This window comes from Sinohyriopsis cumingii, chromosome 2 (genome assembly GCF_028554795.1).
Source record: "Sinohyriopsis cumingii isolate HCF-2022 chromosome 2, ASM2855479v2, whole genome shotgun sequence".
Lineage (NCBI taxonomy): Eukaryota > Metazoa > Mollusca > Bivalvia > Unionida > Unionidae > Sinohyriopsis > Sinohyriopsis cumingii.
The window spans coordinates 140,110,165-140,127,834 of record NC_142962.1 but is presented as its reverse complement, the minus strand read 5'-3'; the positions used below and the strand labels follow the sequence as shown (position 1 = coordinate 140,127,834).

Here is a 17,670-nt window from a genome sequence, read left to right as displayed (position 1 = left end):
CAGGATTTCTAGTATTTCAACATCGACAAGGATGTTATTGGGACATGGAGTATAAAAACCACTTCTCGCGTGACCCAATCTCTCAGACCACTTCCACTTGTTTCGTTTGCTTTTTTTCTTACTTCCTGAACGTAATTCCCACCTTTGTTTGATTTCTTCTAATTGCAAATCCTCCTCTTCCTCATTATGAGGTGAGCTTAATTGCGATTTTGGGGGGATGATATATCGCCGAGTAATGGAGCTTTTTTAACTTCTTCAACTTGTTTCTCAAATTCTGCAAATTTATCCTTATATTCACCAGTGATTCTAGATATACCATGGCATTTTAGAAATACAAAAGGGATCCTTTTTTTCCTGAAATATCGGTGTTGATTGGATCTAATAATGTATCACTCTCTGGATACCCTGTTGCGGCAACTCTACAGCTTTTTCTCGAAGTATCCTACGAACTTCTTCGGTAAATTGGCTAGTGGTTTTGATTTTGGCGTAACAAGATCCCTTACATCACCGACCTTCTCACGGACTTTGTCAATAATCTTAAGTACTTGTTGTATTTCTTCTTGTAATTGTGTTTGAACAGCAACTATTTCACCTGGAAGTTCTCGTAGAATCATTTTTTTAGTTCTTTCTGCTAATTTTCCAGTTGCTTTAGCGATTTGATCCAACGTGGGAAGAAGACCTTTCGTAGCCTTGATAACTCCTTCGGTCCCCTTTGTAACCGGTTTAAATACTTGTTCTGCACCTTCTGTAAATTTCACATGAGACTCCTGATGCGCTTGTAATTTTTGTTTGACAGAATCACGGACTAGAATATATTTCTTAATTGCCGCTCCCAAGCTAATCTAACTGTGCGAGATTCCATTATTGATATAATAATGAGTTAATTACTCACACGCTACAGCAGCCGGGAGGGTGCAAACAACAATGAGTGTCCGGATGGGTAAACGAACACACATACAAATTTGAAAACACGAACGACAAAGATAAACTAACAAAATGAGCTAACCCAATTAGAGACAATCTCGGTCGGTTAGAGGCTTCGGTTTGGCGTTATTGACATTGTATGTTTCATTTTCGTAGAAAGCTTTATTTTTCATAAATAGACCCTCCCCGAAATGGTTTGCTGCTAAATGACACCCATTGCTGAATCGATCTGTACCAAATGTCTAAATGACGGTTGACCTACACCATTTGTACTTTAATTCTTGCACTGCACATACGTATTAAGAACCGGAAGATTAGTTTGAGTATCCACTTGTTAATAAGCTTTATTCAGGGTAATAATATAAACGTTCGATTATACATGTTGAAATTTAATAGGAGGTCCTTTTATAACACACACGCACAAGAAACAAGGAAAATTCAGTGTTTGTTATTTTATCCACTTCTTCCGAAAAGAATACAAGGAAAGAAGTTAATGACCGCTTAGCACTTCCTTATTCAAAAGAATTAACCTAACCAAAACTATGTATTTTCCGAACACTCGCGTATAATGTTCACTTGTAGCTATATTCTATAATATGCGATTTACCAGACACAGACTGGTTTCTGCATGTTGAAAACCAAGTGCTCGAATTTATTATATTTGTTCACTCGTACGTAACCAGTACATTGTCATGATTATCAAGCAAATTTGATTCTGCCATTGTGGTCTCTGAGTATTCAATAGGAATTTATAGTTGTTTTTCGAAAACAAAAAATACAATGATAATAAATAAATTTGTAGTTACCTTCATCTCGATTAGTTTTGTGTTCCATCATTTTGATGAAAAACAAAAAGACATTGCATTAAAACTGTGACTCACTTTTCGAAGCATCATTTCCGTTCATAAATGTTTTGGAGCTGTGGAAGATGTTATCAGAAGCAATCTCTAATTGTCAACATTCAACCAAAAAAAAAATAATAAATGGCTGCAAAAGATACCCCCAAAAAAACAATGGATTGGTGTGATCCAAACCTGTTTGATCCAGAGAGAAGACAATGGACCTTGAAACACAACTGGCCTGTTCCTGCATATAACCTTACCTACTGTACATTAGGAGGGAAGGAATGGTGTGTAAAAACGGGCATACTTCGTGTCACCAGAAGAGCCCACTCTATCTGAGGTACCTGGGGTAGTTTGCCGAGTAGAGTAGCCGAAGAGGTAGGTGTTTGGGCGGACATGAGCAATCAGTTGCAGAACCGATATCAGATCCTGTCCGATCTTTGGGACCTAGGTGGAGGGCTGACATGAGCAATCAGTTGCAGAACCGATATCAGATCCTGTCCGATCTTTGGGACCTAGGTGGAGGGCGGACATGAGCAATCAGTTGCAGAACCGATATCAGATCCTGTCCGATCTTTGGGACCGAGGTGGACTGTTCACCTTTGTTATCAAAGGGTAACTGGCATGCGCGGTTACCATAGTGTATGTGTGTCAGTTCGTCTCTCGGCATATACGGTACTAAACTAGGGGGGTGACCATATTAATACAATATCTGTGTTTGTTTTGTTATTTCAGAATTAATACGTGTATAAGGCGTATCTATCTCTGCTGTTAATAACATTTTATAAGGAACAGAAATACATAAAAGTCTATAAAAACCCAGGATCATGTAACTTTAAATTCTATAAACAGAAACCAACAAAACAACATACGATGTTTTTGTCCTTGGATAAGGTTCAGTCAGGGTGCATTATGTCTAATCAGTCATAAAATGTTTAAACACGCAAAGATAGAAAGTAATATTACCAGAATTCAATAATTTTTGTTTCCATTATTCCTCCAATAATTTCAAAAAATGTGACATGTTTGTACGTTTGTACTTTTGCGTGCTTTTCTGTTTGTTCATTTTACCTGAAGTTTTCTGTGCGCTACCAACAAACGATATTTAGTGTTCAATTTACCTGAAACTCTCAGTATGGCAACACCTATATTTAGTTTCCGAAATACTTAATTTCCATGTCAACATTGTAGTACAATACCCTATATACTTTAAGCATATACAGTTTTGTTCTATTCATCTTTCCTGTGATAGATAAGTATCTTCTACAAAATATAAAGTATGTATTGTGCCTCCAATATTCCAACGCAATGTTGACATAACAATAAGAAATGTAAGATATCAGGTCAGTACATGATAAGTCGTCAGACGGGCCTTGAACACATTTATGATCGATACAACATGATAATGTTTATATAGGGACATGAATACACTTGACCCATGTTCAGGTACTCATTTCTGACATGTAAGCTGTTCATGATAATTAGATTGTACTGGTATCCACTGAATAAGCAAGGCCCCGAAAAAATCTTATTCAAAGTACTTTTGAACCCTGATACATCAATTTCGAGAGCTTCTCTCTCTCTCTCTCTGACGGAGACGGATCCGCTTTTGCACTTTAGCTAAAGAATATTTACTTACTTTGCATAGTCTTATATTAAAAGTTTAGAAAGTGTCTTAAGCTTTTCCAGACATATTATACGCGCGAGTCAATATAGTATTCAAGCTTAATGGTCTGGCTACTTCGCATGGCTTGCGAACTTATTTTCAAGCCATAACCAATCAAACAGGATTATCTGCTACAACTCCAACTATTCCTGATGAATCATGAATAGTTGAAGATCAAAGATATTAAATCATTATTTGCTCTCACTCGTATTATAATTTACTAATTCACCAAAAACCATCTCAATTCGATGTGCCTGTTTACAGGGAAATAGTCATCAAAAAGGTGGATTAACTTAAGTTATATTACAAATTCTTGTACATGTACTGATGTATCGTTTGGGGAGAAAGCATTGGTTTCTGGATGAATGGTTATTGATGACTAATTTTTGACACTTTCTAGACAATTACCAGGGAAATTATGCAATTAAATTGTATATAGTCATTACAGTTTGGATACTTTTAAGTATCTTAGTGAAAACAGTACACAGTCGTTTATTCCAGCCGAGATGACAATCAAACGTACATAACCTGTCTACGAGGTCTAGAAATTCTTCCTTTGCACAATTTATACAAACACTGATTTTTTCAAAAAGCTTGAAATATATTGATTATTCACAAAAAAGACTAGGATGGTCCAATTTTTGAACTTTTTAATATAGATATTCCACAAAGTTGATGGTCTGATATTATATTATCTTCAAGCATGAGGATTAACGTCTTAATAAACCTCTACGCTCTGTGCTTATGTTTCCAATACAATCGAAGGCTGACACAAGGAATCAAGCAACTGTGTGACCGGTTTGTATCTTTTCATAGCAAGTCTTGGACGAAATATGAATATTTTATTTAAAAAATGATAGAACTGCACAGAAAATACGATGATATAATTTGCGTACTTCAGTCACAAGTAGGATTTATCAGGCCCTTTTAAGTACTAAGCTCTTGCTCACAGCCCCAATTGGAGTTCCGAAACCAGGAAAGAATAGGAATGTTACTGGACACGCCGCCTTAGAACATTGAAACAAAGCGGCTTAAACCAAGAAGACTAGAAAAAGACAGCCATTCACAAATAAAATCATATTTTTGGAGCCGACACATTTTCTTTTAAATAATTATCTAAATTTGCTTATTAGTCACCCAATAGCCTATAATTAATACTTAACAATGAAATATCCGGGATATTGTTTGCGTTTACATAACTTTACATGAAATAACAGATGTCGTTATGGCTCATCGATTTCTAGGTCAATATAAAATATTTTCCAGCATCCGCAACAAGTTGAAATACACTAGCTGAAACATAATAAATTTAAAAGTTTAATTCCTGTAGAAATAGTCATGTAAAGTTTGGCAAACACAACGGTTTTTCTGTTTTATTTGTCTGTCTTATCTATGTGTTTGTATTTGCCTTTGAAAAAGACTCATTAAGAGTCGAAAGCGCTCAGGCTAGATAGATACTAGTTCTGCACTGTTAGTTGTCAATTTATTGCATTTATCTTAATCAATCCCTGATACACGTGATTCCTTGCTGGACCCAGTGTGCTTGAAAGGATTTTTATTCACCATATTATTTGTAGTCTTGATCATGATGGCAGGGAAAGGGGCATTCAAGAAGGGGTAAAAAGAAACCAAGTTTTGTTATAAGATGGGGGGACCTATTCTGGCCTTATGCAGTGGGTACCATTTCAAATTACGCCACTGGGCTAGTTTGAAACTACGCAAACTCTTCTCAGCTGACACATTACAGGAAGCGTCCCAGGACGAAAGGCTGCCTCCATTCCCTGGCTATTACGATAGGTAGATGGGTGCATTGAGACTGTTATGAGGATGGTGGTTGATTTTTTGTTTTTAAACTGGGGACAGGTATAGGTAAGAGAACGGAAATATGGTTTCATCGGGACAGGATTGCCTAATGGATAATTAGATTATAGAAGAGATGTTCTGAACACCATATGCTACACAATAATTTGCTTCTCAGTATTGGATACAACAAAATGCGCAAGCGTTACTTCTTTGTCGTAAACAAAATATCCATGCATGGCCAATAAATCAGAAAATTAATGGCAGATGTGTTATATGCACCAGTGGCAACAATACTCTTTGCAGCTTTATATTAGATGTATTCTGAGAAAAAGTGCCAACAAAAGAAGTCTGCAACTTTACATCAGAATTATACGGCGAACTGGTTCCAATGCATATTTGTGTTGATTTGTATTAGAGTTATGCTGAGCAATAATGAAATCAAAGTATTTGCAACTTTGTATTCAGCGTTTTTGTGATTGCTGATGCCAGCAAAAGCTTTTGCAATTTTGTATCAGTGTTGATCTGTGCACTGTTCTAGCAGCTTTTGCATGACGGAAACGTCAAAGATGTTTATCGTGGTTGCATACTGACGTGGCTTATTTTTTGTAGTCCAAACAATTTAGAATTTATAATTTTATGTTCGTGAAATATTTCACGATGCACATTTGGTGAGTTATTACTTATTTGTTTCTTTCATAATCTTTATATTAATGTAAAAAATGAAGTGAATGAACAAATGTGTCAGTATTTAGTTGTTGTTGTTGTTGTAGGGTTTAACGCCATTTTTCAGCACACGATAGGCTATACATGGCGGCCATTATTAATGGTGGAGAAAGAACCCGGGAAAACCACGGAAAGAACCACCGACCCACGACAAGCTACTGGCAAGCTTTCTCACATACCCACAGTAGCCGAATCCGAGACTCGAACCCACGCAGACAGAGGTGAGATGGCAGTGATCGGTAACGGAGAGCGCTTTAGACCACTCGGCTACCTCGGAGCCCCCAGTATTCTAGTAGATACATTAATGATTTAATTATTTTGATCTGATTTGTACATGTATTAGATAAAAAAAGAGGAAACGATAAGATGTTCTTTGGAAATGGTGTCAGAAATTAATTTCTTACAATATACAGATATTTATATTTCAATATGTTTGCGTGTGTAGACATGTTTACCTTATGCCTCGTCGAACTCGATGCCTCAGAACGATATAGATTATTAGTATGCCTCGACTTTTCGATCACTGATACAGCATTTGTTCCTGGTGTTTTTCTTTTTCTTTTTACTTCATCCTTTGTTTTTCTCCATTCTAACTTTCAAACATAGGCCTATTAGTTATAGGTGGCACGTTTGATCACAGAATTTACATATACAAGCACATATACATGCACAATGATAATGCATGATGACGTAACTGATAAGTCTTGAACATGTATTGGCGCATGTATTTACCTTTCGATAATAGCTCGAGGAAGAATTTGTACACAGTGAAACCACTGTAAATGTTCTAGTGTTTAAACATACATTATGGTATACAGAAGAAAGGGTCAATAGCATAAGTGTCGTTGCAATGTATCAAAATATTGTTCCAACGGTATCAGATTATCGTTGCAACGCTGTATTCTGTTCATTTAACTTTCATGTTTGTATTTGCACCGTTACAATTTACATTGTAATATTGTTTATAATACTGGTGTCGTTGCAACAGCATATGTTTCGTCAATAGTTAGAACGGTACTGAAAAACCAATGCGACTGTATTTGTTTACTGTTCACGCGTTTGATTGCTTTGGTTTTATCTGTTAGTTTGTTATTTGTTTCTGTTTTGTTGTTGTTGGTTTCTGGTGGGGGTTCTTAAGGTAAATGTATCGATGCAAATTACCTTTATAATGATAACGTTGCCAATGCAACGGTAAAATATAGAGTTCATGTTGGGACGATAAAAAATTATATAACAGCAGTGATAGTAAACACATAATAAAACATACTGTTGCAAGGACAAAATATGAAGTTGCAACAACAAAGATATATCGTCACACCGGTATTTTGAATGCAACCGTGAGTGAATGTATTATAAATACCGTTGCAACTACACCAGTGTTTAAACTTATGGTTACTGAGGTGCATTTCAAATTTTCTGACCAATTTTGAGGTAAGGACCCTCTGAAGGTATTTGTGAGCATTCTTGCATGCAAGTCAGAATTTTACTGAAAAATTTTGTTTGGCCCTAATGTGTGTGAACGTTACCATTCTTTTGTAGTAAATATCAATGCTAAATGATTTATCTTTATCTGAATAATGAAAAGATCTATCTCGATTAAAAACTCTTTAAAATTACAACTGTATATTTTCGATCAAAATCTTTCACCTTAAATCTGAAAACAAAGAGATTCTTTGGTGTTTACATAAGGCAAAAGTGATCTATTTGCAATCAGGTAAAGGAAAATTTTTAAGTTAAACCTGGATTGTTCTTATAGATACCAATGCTTGACATGAGTGGTGTGTGTGTGTGTGTGATTTGGATTTTTAACGTAGCTTTAACAATTTTTCAGTCATATCCCTAGGATATCTGTAATGTAACAGTTTATAGTGATGTCTAGCACTGGGGCATCATGCCGCAGACATGTAGCATTGTGTCCCACCCAGACACATTATCCCGACACCAGACCGACCAGTCCTTACAATAACCCCTTAAGGCTGAGCACCTAGCGAAGCAGCTGATAGTACCATTTTTATAAGTCTTTGGTATGACTTGGAGGACTCTCTAACCACGAGGCCATCGACATGGAAGGTAAAAAAAAAATACATTTCGACATCTTCAAACAACATTGCGTATGCAAAAACCTTCAATTCAATACTGATGTTCAGGATGATTGTTTACTAATAAGTCAGTAATTCTGACTAATGTAAAATATGAATTTTTAAGATATTCACAACAGGTATGACAAGCTGGTTTGGATATTCTCCAACCGTGAAAGAAAATTATGTATTTGTTTTTAGTTTTGAGCTTTTACCGCAGAGCGAAACTCACAGTGAGACCCACTAAATGCAGTATTGGTTATACAGATTTAGATTGTTTGGGTCATAGGGTCAGTGGTTCGGGTCATTTGTAACCTCACCCCAAGCAAGTGGAAGCGATTAGAAACACACTAAAGCCGGATAACAAAACGCAAGTTCGTTCATTTCTAGGTCTAGCAGGGTTTTATAGAAAGCTTATTCCAAAATTTGCAGCCATTTCTAGCCCACTGTCCGATCTGACAAAGAAGGGGCAAGTAAACAAAGTAGAGTGGGGACCGCCACAGGATAGAGATTTTTGCGCGCTGAAAGAGAAATTAATCAGTGCACCTATATTAAAATCGCCAGATGTTAGCAAACCCTTTATTTTAAGAACAGGTGCCTCTGAAACCGGGTTGGGAGCAGTTTTACTGCAAGAACAAGATAACAATAAGTTACCCGTAGCTTCCTCGAGAAGGAAATTGCTACCCAGGGAGAAAAACTATTCTGTTATTGAGAAAGAGTGTTTGGCTATAGTGTGGGGAATTGGAAAGTATCATGCGTATCTTTCTGGGAGAGATTTCGTTCTCGAGACTGATCACCAACCCCTATTGTATTTAAATAAGGCCAAGGTCGCTAATGCTCGATTGATGCGTTGGGCGCTGACACTAAAACATTATCGCTTCCGTGTAGAGGCAATAAGAGGAGTTGAAAATATAGAGTCAGAAATTTGGATAAATTATTACCCAGTATAGAAAATCAAGATTGCAGTATAACCAGTGTAAATATTGTAACATATCATTAGTAGTTATTTTTCTTTTATTCTGCGAGGTTTTTTTTTATAAAAAAATGTGTACATTTATTTTCTCTTGGGGGGAGGTATTGTCACAGAATTAGGCAAATAAGTAACTTTGTTTTGCCTTATAACTGTTTGACTATTTCTCGTTGTACATGCGTACAACGTTATCTAGGGTGAATAAGTGTTTTTCCAGTTAAGCGACTGTATTAACATGTACCTCGCCAGATATTACTTGCGACGAAGGGACATAAAATGATATGCACGTGAATTTTAACATGACTTTTGCCCACTCTCCAATGGATTTAAGTAAGATCGATTTCTAAACCGACACTGGTCGTTCTGGATCACGTCAAGGAGTGTACGTTCTCCATTGTTCTCCAGCCATAGGGGTAAGTGTTAAATTTACATTTCATTTGATATGCGAAGCTTATTCGGTTTGTAATGTCTTATCGCGTAATAAGGCATTTATTACAACGCAGATCTGAGCTTTGAAGTACAAGTCACTATTAGAGGTTAAAGTATTATCATATATCTAGAGATTTTACAGAAATTATTATGACCAATTTGGTTTTATTGTATCTAATCGTGACTGTCACTGTGATTGTGACTCTGAATATGACTAGAGCTGTCTGAAGTTGTCTAAAGTTGTTTAGAGCTGTCTGGAGTTTCCAGAGTATTTAAGGTTGCGTGCTGTCGATACGTATGTACGTATGTCTGTGCCACGGACGTAGACGTAGCAAATTCAAAAGGGTGCCGAATGCTGTGTGTACGTGGGTATACGTATGACTGTACATGTGGTGGATCCATAAAGGGTGCGAGCGGCCGATAAGAGTGTGGGCCAACCTTAGGAATCGTGCGACTGTACAAGGGGTCTAGAAGCATACGTTTGGTTCAACTATTGTTCCAACTGCATTTTTATGTTCATAAGATTATTTTGAATCTTAGTTGTGTTGATAAGATTATTTTGAATCTTAGTTGTGTTCATAAGATTATTTTGAATCTTGGTTGTGTTCATAGGATTATTTTGAATCTTAATCGGAGTTCATATTCGAGATTAGGTGAATCTCTCGTGTAGTGTAGAATACTGTTTGAAGTGTATCTGCAGTCCATGAGGTTTCTTCAATCTGTACCTCATATTGATTTCATATTTTTAGTTTATTTTCAATGTGCGAATGTTGTGTAGAGTGATTTGAGTCAATCATTTGTTGAGAGTGTGAGAGAATCATTGTATTTTTACATCATATATTTTTCTTTATTAATTCTTTTCATAAATTTCCATCTTTTTCACATTGTGTTTGTCTTATTCATTTAGTCCACAAACCCACTCGGTTTCTATTCTGCGACATCACTTACGAGCAGATTCACTGACATAGTTGAATCGGTCTCTTAACTCCTCTGCCGCATTTAAGACATGATCGAGCACCTGGAACAGTACGTAACGCTAGTGGATGTATTTATAGTATTCAAAGTGGCATGTTCTGCCGCAAAGTTTTTTTTTATCCAAGGCAGACATCTTTGCATTTGTTGCGTCCTAATGCCATTGCGCTTTATGTATATGTGGAAGTTTATCTAAGCAAGAGATAGCTCGTCATTTATCTTGATGTGATATACCACACGTCTGCTTCATTGCATATCCCTTCTAGCTATGACTTTGCATTCAAAGAGTCGTTCTTAGAAGATTTCTTTTCATTCTCTCTCTCTCATTTCTCTCTCTCTCTCTCTCTGTTCCTACTGAAGTCTTATGAAAAAAGCTTCGACTACATAATTCGGAGCAATGTAAACTAACACTTGTCAGGGCCATAAATAGGCAGCAAGTAAACTATCATCCTGTGTGTGCACACTGTACATACATTCGGGACAGATACAATTGTATGCTTCCAATAAACCTATATTTACTGATCTGTTGAACGTCATTTTATTGACTTAATCAACCTATGCGTATCAAAAGGGGATAAAAATATGCACAGTATGTTTCAGTGCATTAGGTGTACATTTACTTAGACTTTAACCTTTCGAATCACATAAGATTTAGTTTGAATTTTATAATATGAAAAACAAATTGTACCATTGAGAGATGGCATACATGTACATCTAACTAATAATACAAATACGATTTTGAGAGTCATTGCACAATGATGCAAATAAGGGGCAAAATAGTGTAATATCACGATCAAACCAAGTGGTGATTTTGATTTCGAAGAACACAAAGAAGGACAGGTACGAGAACAGTACAATACAAAACACAAAAAACATAAGTAGTAGTAGTCGTGATAGACGGGTTAGAGCAACTCTCGATCGATCGTGCCTATTAGTGGCAACTCCGTGTGGACAGAGAGCTATTTTTCGTTTATTATTATCGCTTACAATCACGTACTATTGCTACGTTTAGGATAACGAAATACTAATATGTATACAGATTGTAATATCAGAATGCAACTTCGTTTATAGTTACAAAATAGACCTGCGTCTTTTTAATAATATTTTCAAGTTTAATAGCACGCACTGTACGGAAAGTTACTTAAAGTACCAAAATTGTTGTAGTATAAACAGCGTACATGTACTAGCAACAATTATTTAAAACTGATACCTGTTGAAAACAAATATTGCACGTTTCATCATTTTCAGAGATATAACTAATAATAATAACTATTCAAAGTAAATGTTTTATATCACAATAAAGTTTGAAATAATATTGGTTCCATACGATTACATAACTCGAACTACAATGCTAAAAATGTTTTAAGTAGTTTAAGCTACATATATGTCATAGGGCTTAGTCTATTTGGACCTTATCAAACATATCTCTGAGAGAGGCTGAGTTCACCAGTATAATATAAAACTTTCATTGACTCCAAATTGACGCTTATTACAGTTATGATTTGGCGTACGTTTAATGTACTTATTGAAAATTAGATGAAGTAATTAAGCATGCATATTTGGGTAGCAATATATTGTGCCATGTGATCGATGGGTGAGCATGGTAAAAATTTACATGTGAAAGTTCAACTACAAGCAAACGTAATGCAAAAAGTTAAATATTACTTGTCTCGCTCTAGAATAGTCAGTGGAAGAAGCTGGTCTACATGATGAGTTGGTGGATATACTAGTCAATCTCGCTTCTGAAGTTGATGACTTGAAAGGCAGCATAAATGATGTTGCAAAAAGCAATAATATATTATCCAGAACAAAAACGAAAATGAAAGACCAGAGAAGAGCGCGTCTTCCTTATCTTAGAAACAGCAAAAATCATCTAGCGGTAGGATACAAAATGTAGTTTTATTAATTAATAGTGTGAAAAGAGATCTACAGTAACCATATTTAGATGTACTGGCAAGAATTAGTTCATATGTTATGGAATTAACCAAACACATCTTTTACTACTAGCAAATATGATCTATCACATTATATAGGTAAAACTTATATCTGCCGTGCAACATATTTTTTCATAAAATAATTCATTCAAAAATGAAACCATACGACAGACTAAAGATTAAAATATTGACGCAAAGATTACGGATATAAATGTGGAAAATTTATTCTTGCACTTCTACTAAATCCGAAAATGTATGGAGCATTTTTCATTATAGCATGGACTCATCAGAGACATAAATGTAGGGCTTAATAAAATTTCATGTGTGATTTCTGATCATTGCATTGATTGAGTGCTCAGAAATAAGAGTAGATAATCGCGATCTGAAAACACCCAGCTCATAACTAATTGTTTATTATTATTTATTTTTTATTTTGCGTATGGAAAAAATAAGCACTATTGTCTAATAATATTAGTAGTAGCAAGAAAAATTATTTGCAATTATAATAAATAGAAGTTGTTTCTTCCGTTCTCCTCTTATTTTAGAATTTACTATCTTTATTAGACCCTTCAATTCATCAACCCTTCCCCACCCACCCCCTTGACTAATTACGAATTTATTATTAAAGACAATTCTTAATTAATTTACCATTGTATGAGAGTCTCATGAGTTTAATTTGATTGTTTAATACTTTTTAGTGTACGAAATTCATTCTTATTGCCTTATCTTAGTACAAACTGTTTTGCTTCGCCTTATGTTTATATTTCAGTATTGTCAGCATTTTTTGTTAACAGCATATCTCATTTTCCACGCTATTTAATGTTACATTTGTTCTTTAATCAAAAATAATAACATTGGTTTTTCTCTCAATTGTCACGAAAAGCATTGTATATAAGTCATAATTAGTTTGTATAATGATGCGTGTTTTCTCTGATATAATAAATACGTATATCCTCGTGTATATGGGTACGAGTAATTGGTAATTCGGTGTTTTGACTTACTGGCCCACTTTGCAACATTTACACCCGACCTCGCCTCAACCCACCTTGACCTTATAGCATTTATGTAGCGTTGTCTATAGCTCACTTTGGATTTTGATAATTCACACAGGCAAACAGACATGCGATGCGAGTGATTTAGTCATGGTAGGCTTCGTGTTAGTGTCAAGCACTAATTGTTTTACCATAAAATACCGGAGGAAGATTCTCGTAAAATGAAACAGGAAGACATAACAATGTTGTCTCAAATTAGATAAACACTTGTGAGTATGTATATAAAAAGCTCCATGGCATTTGGACGCAACAAATGCGAAGCAACCTGCCTTGGAAAATATGAACCCTGCGGCAGAACATCATTATGAGTACTGTAGAGCAAACACGCAACTATTACGTGAGGGATCAGGGGCACGACATTTCCGAAAACGTGGCATCGGAGTCAAATCACCTTAACAACTTTGTCAACCTTGTGGATCTATTCGTGAGTACCATGAATTGCGTAGAAAAAATCAAAACCACAAACGCCTGTTAATGCCCAAGGAAGCACAACACAAGAAATAGAGAAAATAATCACTAGGACTGAAGCGGCCGCAGTTTCTGATCCTGACAAAATACCTAAAATAAAACAAACCATCGACAAAATTTCCCCATTAGAAAGATGCTTCGCCCTGCCCGTAGTATAAAGATTCCTGCAGTGCCACAGCTAAGACAGCATAGCATGTACATGACAAGTCGTATGAGAAAAGCAAACAAACTTGAATTATTGAGTCACATCTTTGTGCTGAATCTGCAACTATCAGCGCTACCACCACCGATCTTCACTGCCATGGTGGCATGAACCAACAACAAAAAAAACGGTAAAATAATTAAGACAATTTGCGCACGAACACAATATCCAAATACCCAGAAACGTAGGAAAAGTCGATATCCTTGCGATAGTACACTGGTATGAACAAAACCGTCTTCGTGCTGATGATGAGCAAAAACGTCGTTTCGCATTACTATAGCTACTGAAGCGGATGAGTATGCTCGTGCAAAAACAGAACAATCACAAGTGCCCGATTTCAAATTTCAGAAACGTCGTGATGAGTTGGAAAATCATGTGGCCATTATCTCACACACCTACTTACCAAGCAAAGACGCTCAATAGCTGCTGACAAATTTGATTATTGGAATCGTAGTGGTGTTATAAAACTTTGGTCACGATGTGGTCAAAGTAGACATTGCTTTCGGCGCTCATCTAGTTATTCCGCTTAGTCGTAATAAGGATGGAATCAAACCTACTAATCCATGGATTAAGAGTGGTGCCCGCGTAATCCTGATCAGCGTGAACAACTTTGATAATCGTTGTTTTGAATGGGCGATTTGGTCGGCGCTATACCCTGTCAGCGACAATCAAGACATGCCTCGAAAATATCTGCGGTCAGCTCGACTTTGGTGATATCAAGTCTCCCTTGCAAGTGACCAAATCCACACTGAAGAAAGTTCAAATAGTTAACCCAGGTATTGTTGGTAATGTGTTCAGGTATGACAAAGGTTTTCATCCGCTGCCCATGACAAACGAATTCAGATTGACTTAATGTAGCTGAGCGAAATGACAAAATTAGAACCAGTTACGCACTACGTATGGATCAGTGATCTTGCTTGAATGCCTAACGAAACAGTAAGCATCACAGCAAGAAATATCCGTGGAGATGTTGCATGCATCTGTTTAACACTCAAGAACTGCTTACCAGTCTCGACTTTTACTGCGGTGGTATCAGTCAAAAATAACAGCGTACAGTCATGCTGAGTCTGGTAAATACACCGTCAGATTTACTGCAGTACAGCGCAAGATGAAAGTCCTGTATATCATCTAAGCAGATTATGAATGCCTGAATGTTGAAGTGGAAAGCAGCGCTGCTAACAAAAACTCAAATGCGCCTGACATAGATCAAACAGTGTACGTTGCAGAACAAATTCTATACGGGTTTTGTAGTTTTATCTCGATGTGATGGCAGATCAGAGCCGCCAGTCCTTTATCGTGCTCAGGGTACTCCAGACACAATGGTAGTATTCCCCAGGTCGATAGAAGTCACAACGAAATGGATTTGACAGCAGCTTGATTCACCAGCAGGCATAATTATGATTGGTGATACCATTCGTGAGTTTACTGCAGCCATTCACTACCGGACGTGTGAAAAAGCTTTCAATGACAAAGAGCAAAGCCAGCAAACTGACAAAGAGCGAAGCCTGTTCACCGATGAAAAAAATGTCCCGGTTCCAAAGTTTGTGATCTCTGTCACATAGCTGGCGCGTACAGAGGAGTCACACACAAGGCTTGTAATCTGCAATTGAGAATTTTTCCCAACCTGTCGAGCTTCATAACCTGCGTTATACAAGCCGTAGCCACGTCATCCAACTCTCCGATAAGCATGATACCCAACAGCATGAACAAACACGTTTCGGTTGGGACAATTATAGTTTATCGATTCGATTCAGTTCATGACTCCGTCCCTGGAGAATTTAGTGGGCAATCTGATGGCAGAGAATTTCAGAATCACTCGTCGATATTGTCCAAATAATAGCAACCTCATCACAAGTGCGAATACACGAACGACTGGATCGAACTCGCAGAAACTCAGTTGCCATCGATTAAAGAGTTGTATTCATCGTTGTCACATGAAGGTATTTCCGCCGCCAAAAACGGACGTGCGGAAAAAGCTCGGTCTGGTTTCGAGTGCAAAACCTCGGTGACTATCACAATTTGTATCTGCGCACCGATGTGTTGCTGTTCGTCGACGTGTTTAAGTCATTTCGTGACACCATCATGCACGTGTGCAAGCTCGATCCGGTCCATTGTTTTTTGTCACCAGATATGGGCTGGGATCCATTGTTATCCAAGACCAAATCGAGCTGTAATTGCTCTTTGGCATTGATCAGCATTTGTTTATCAAGCCATCATTTCGTGGAGGAAATATCCATGTCGTCAAAAGATACGCTTGTGCCAACCACCCCAACGTGACCGCGTAAAGCCTCGCTGACCCCAACAGTTATGTCATATATCTCGATCCGAACAATTTGTATAAGTGCTCTATGGTGCAGACACTTCCAGTTGGTGGATTTCAGTGGATCGATCCTACGCATATTGCTTTACATAAAGACTTGCGCGATCACAACATCCACGGTGACCACGGATACGCTCTTGAAGTCGACCTGGAATACCCCGAGCATTTACACGAGGCCCACAACAATTATTCTCTAGCCCAAAAAGCGATTACGGTGGCGAAGAATGGTTGTCCCGGTATTAGTGCTCAAGCACGAGCACCCCGACCCAAGTGCAACGGTGGAAACGAGCTTTCACCGCGCCCGGCTCGAGCATGCCAACCAAAACAGGCCAGGGGATCACGCGACCTCGCCGGCAACCTAGGTCGGGTGTCCCGATAATGTCGAACACTTCGTTGACCAATTAGAATTTCCTGTATCGGCTCCCCGTACCGACAATTCCTCACGGTTTAAAACGAGGACTATGTTATAATGGACAGAAACACTGCAGTAAGAGTGCTTGCATGACTCCAATTAGACCTGATAAAATCATCGCCAACACACCCCCAATACCACCACCACGGTGACTGTGTCGACAACACAGCCGTAGTTTGATATTGAATGTCCTTCTCCGAAAACAGACTTGCTAGTCACACTCTTGAGACCGCGCAGGTATAGCTCTGCCTGTATTACGGTTGGCCAAACATAAGATCGCGTACGTTCGGGAGGTTACTGTCCAATGCAACCACTTGTTTATTCATGCAGAACGAGTCTGGATTGATATGTCGCAGCAATTCCCAAAGGCGCCTATCAAATTATGGAATTTCAACGGCGTATAGCCGCGTTATCGAAACGAGATTCTAAACTTTCAATTACCGTACACGAACCCACGTTATATTGCGCCATCTTGATAGCAAATAAAGGTTGCTGTGTAGACATTGACGCGTTATGAATCAAAACAGCTCTGGTCGGCCAGCAGATGCGACAGGGAAATTAACTGTCACTAACTCCCCAGATGGTGATGGCTGTCATGTCGCCCCTTGCGTCGTTAAAATCACATGCGATGCAGGTGATGAGAGTTATTCAACCAGAGCATGCACTGCTGACATCAACGCCAGTGCAAGCACTGGTATCGACAGCTAAGCTGCTCTTCAGGGTTACATCCTGTATAATTTTTCCCCAAATGTGTCTCCGGGATACCTTATAACGGTCGTTCTGACGCAGCCGGTCTTTCAGTGATGCCATACTAATAATAATCTTGTTAGGGCAAGGTTTACACTGACAGATCAAGACGGACATTTTCTGGATCT

At 37.7% G+C, this 17,670-nt stretch overlaps 1 protein-coding gene across 1 annotated transcript in view; it reads right to left on the bottom strand.

Moving 5' to 3' along the window:
* The window catches only part of LOC149805940 (uncharacterized), a 47,515-nt gene extending 40,905 nt beyond the window's left edge, over positions 1-6,610 (bottom strand). Inside the window, exon 1 of the mRNA XM_089937069.1 lies at positions 6,414-6,610. The gene's annotated coding sequence lies outside the window, so the exon portion shown is untranslated. The remainder of the gene's footprint in view (positions 1-6,413) is intronic.
* Between the last annotated feature and the right edge of the window lie 11,060 nt (positions 6,611-17,670).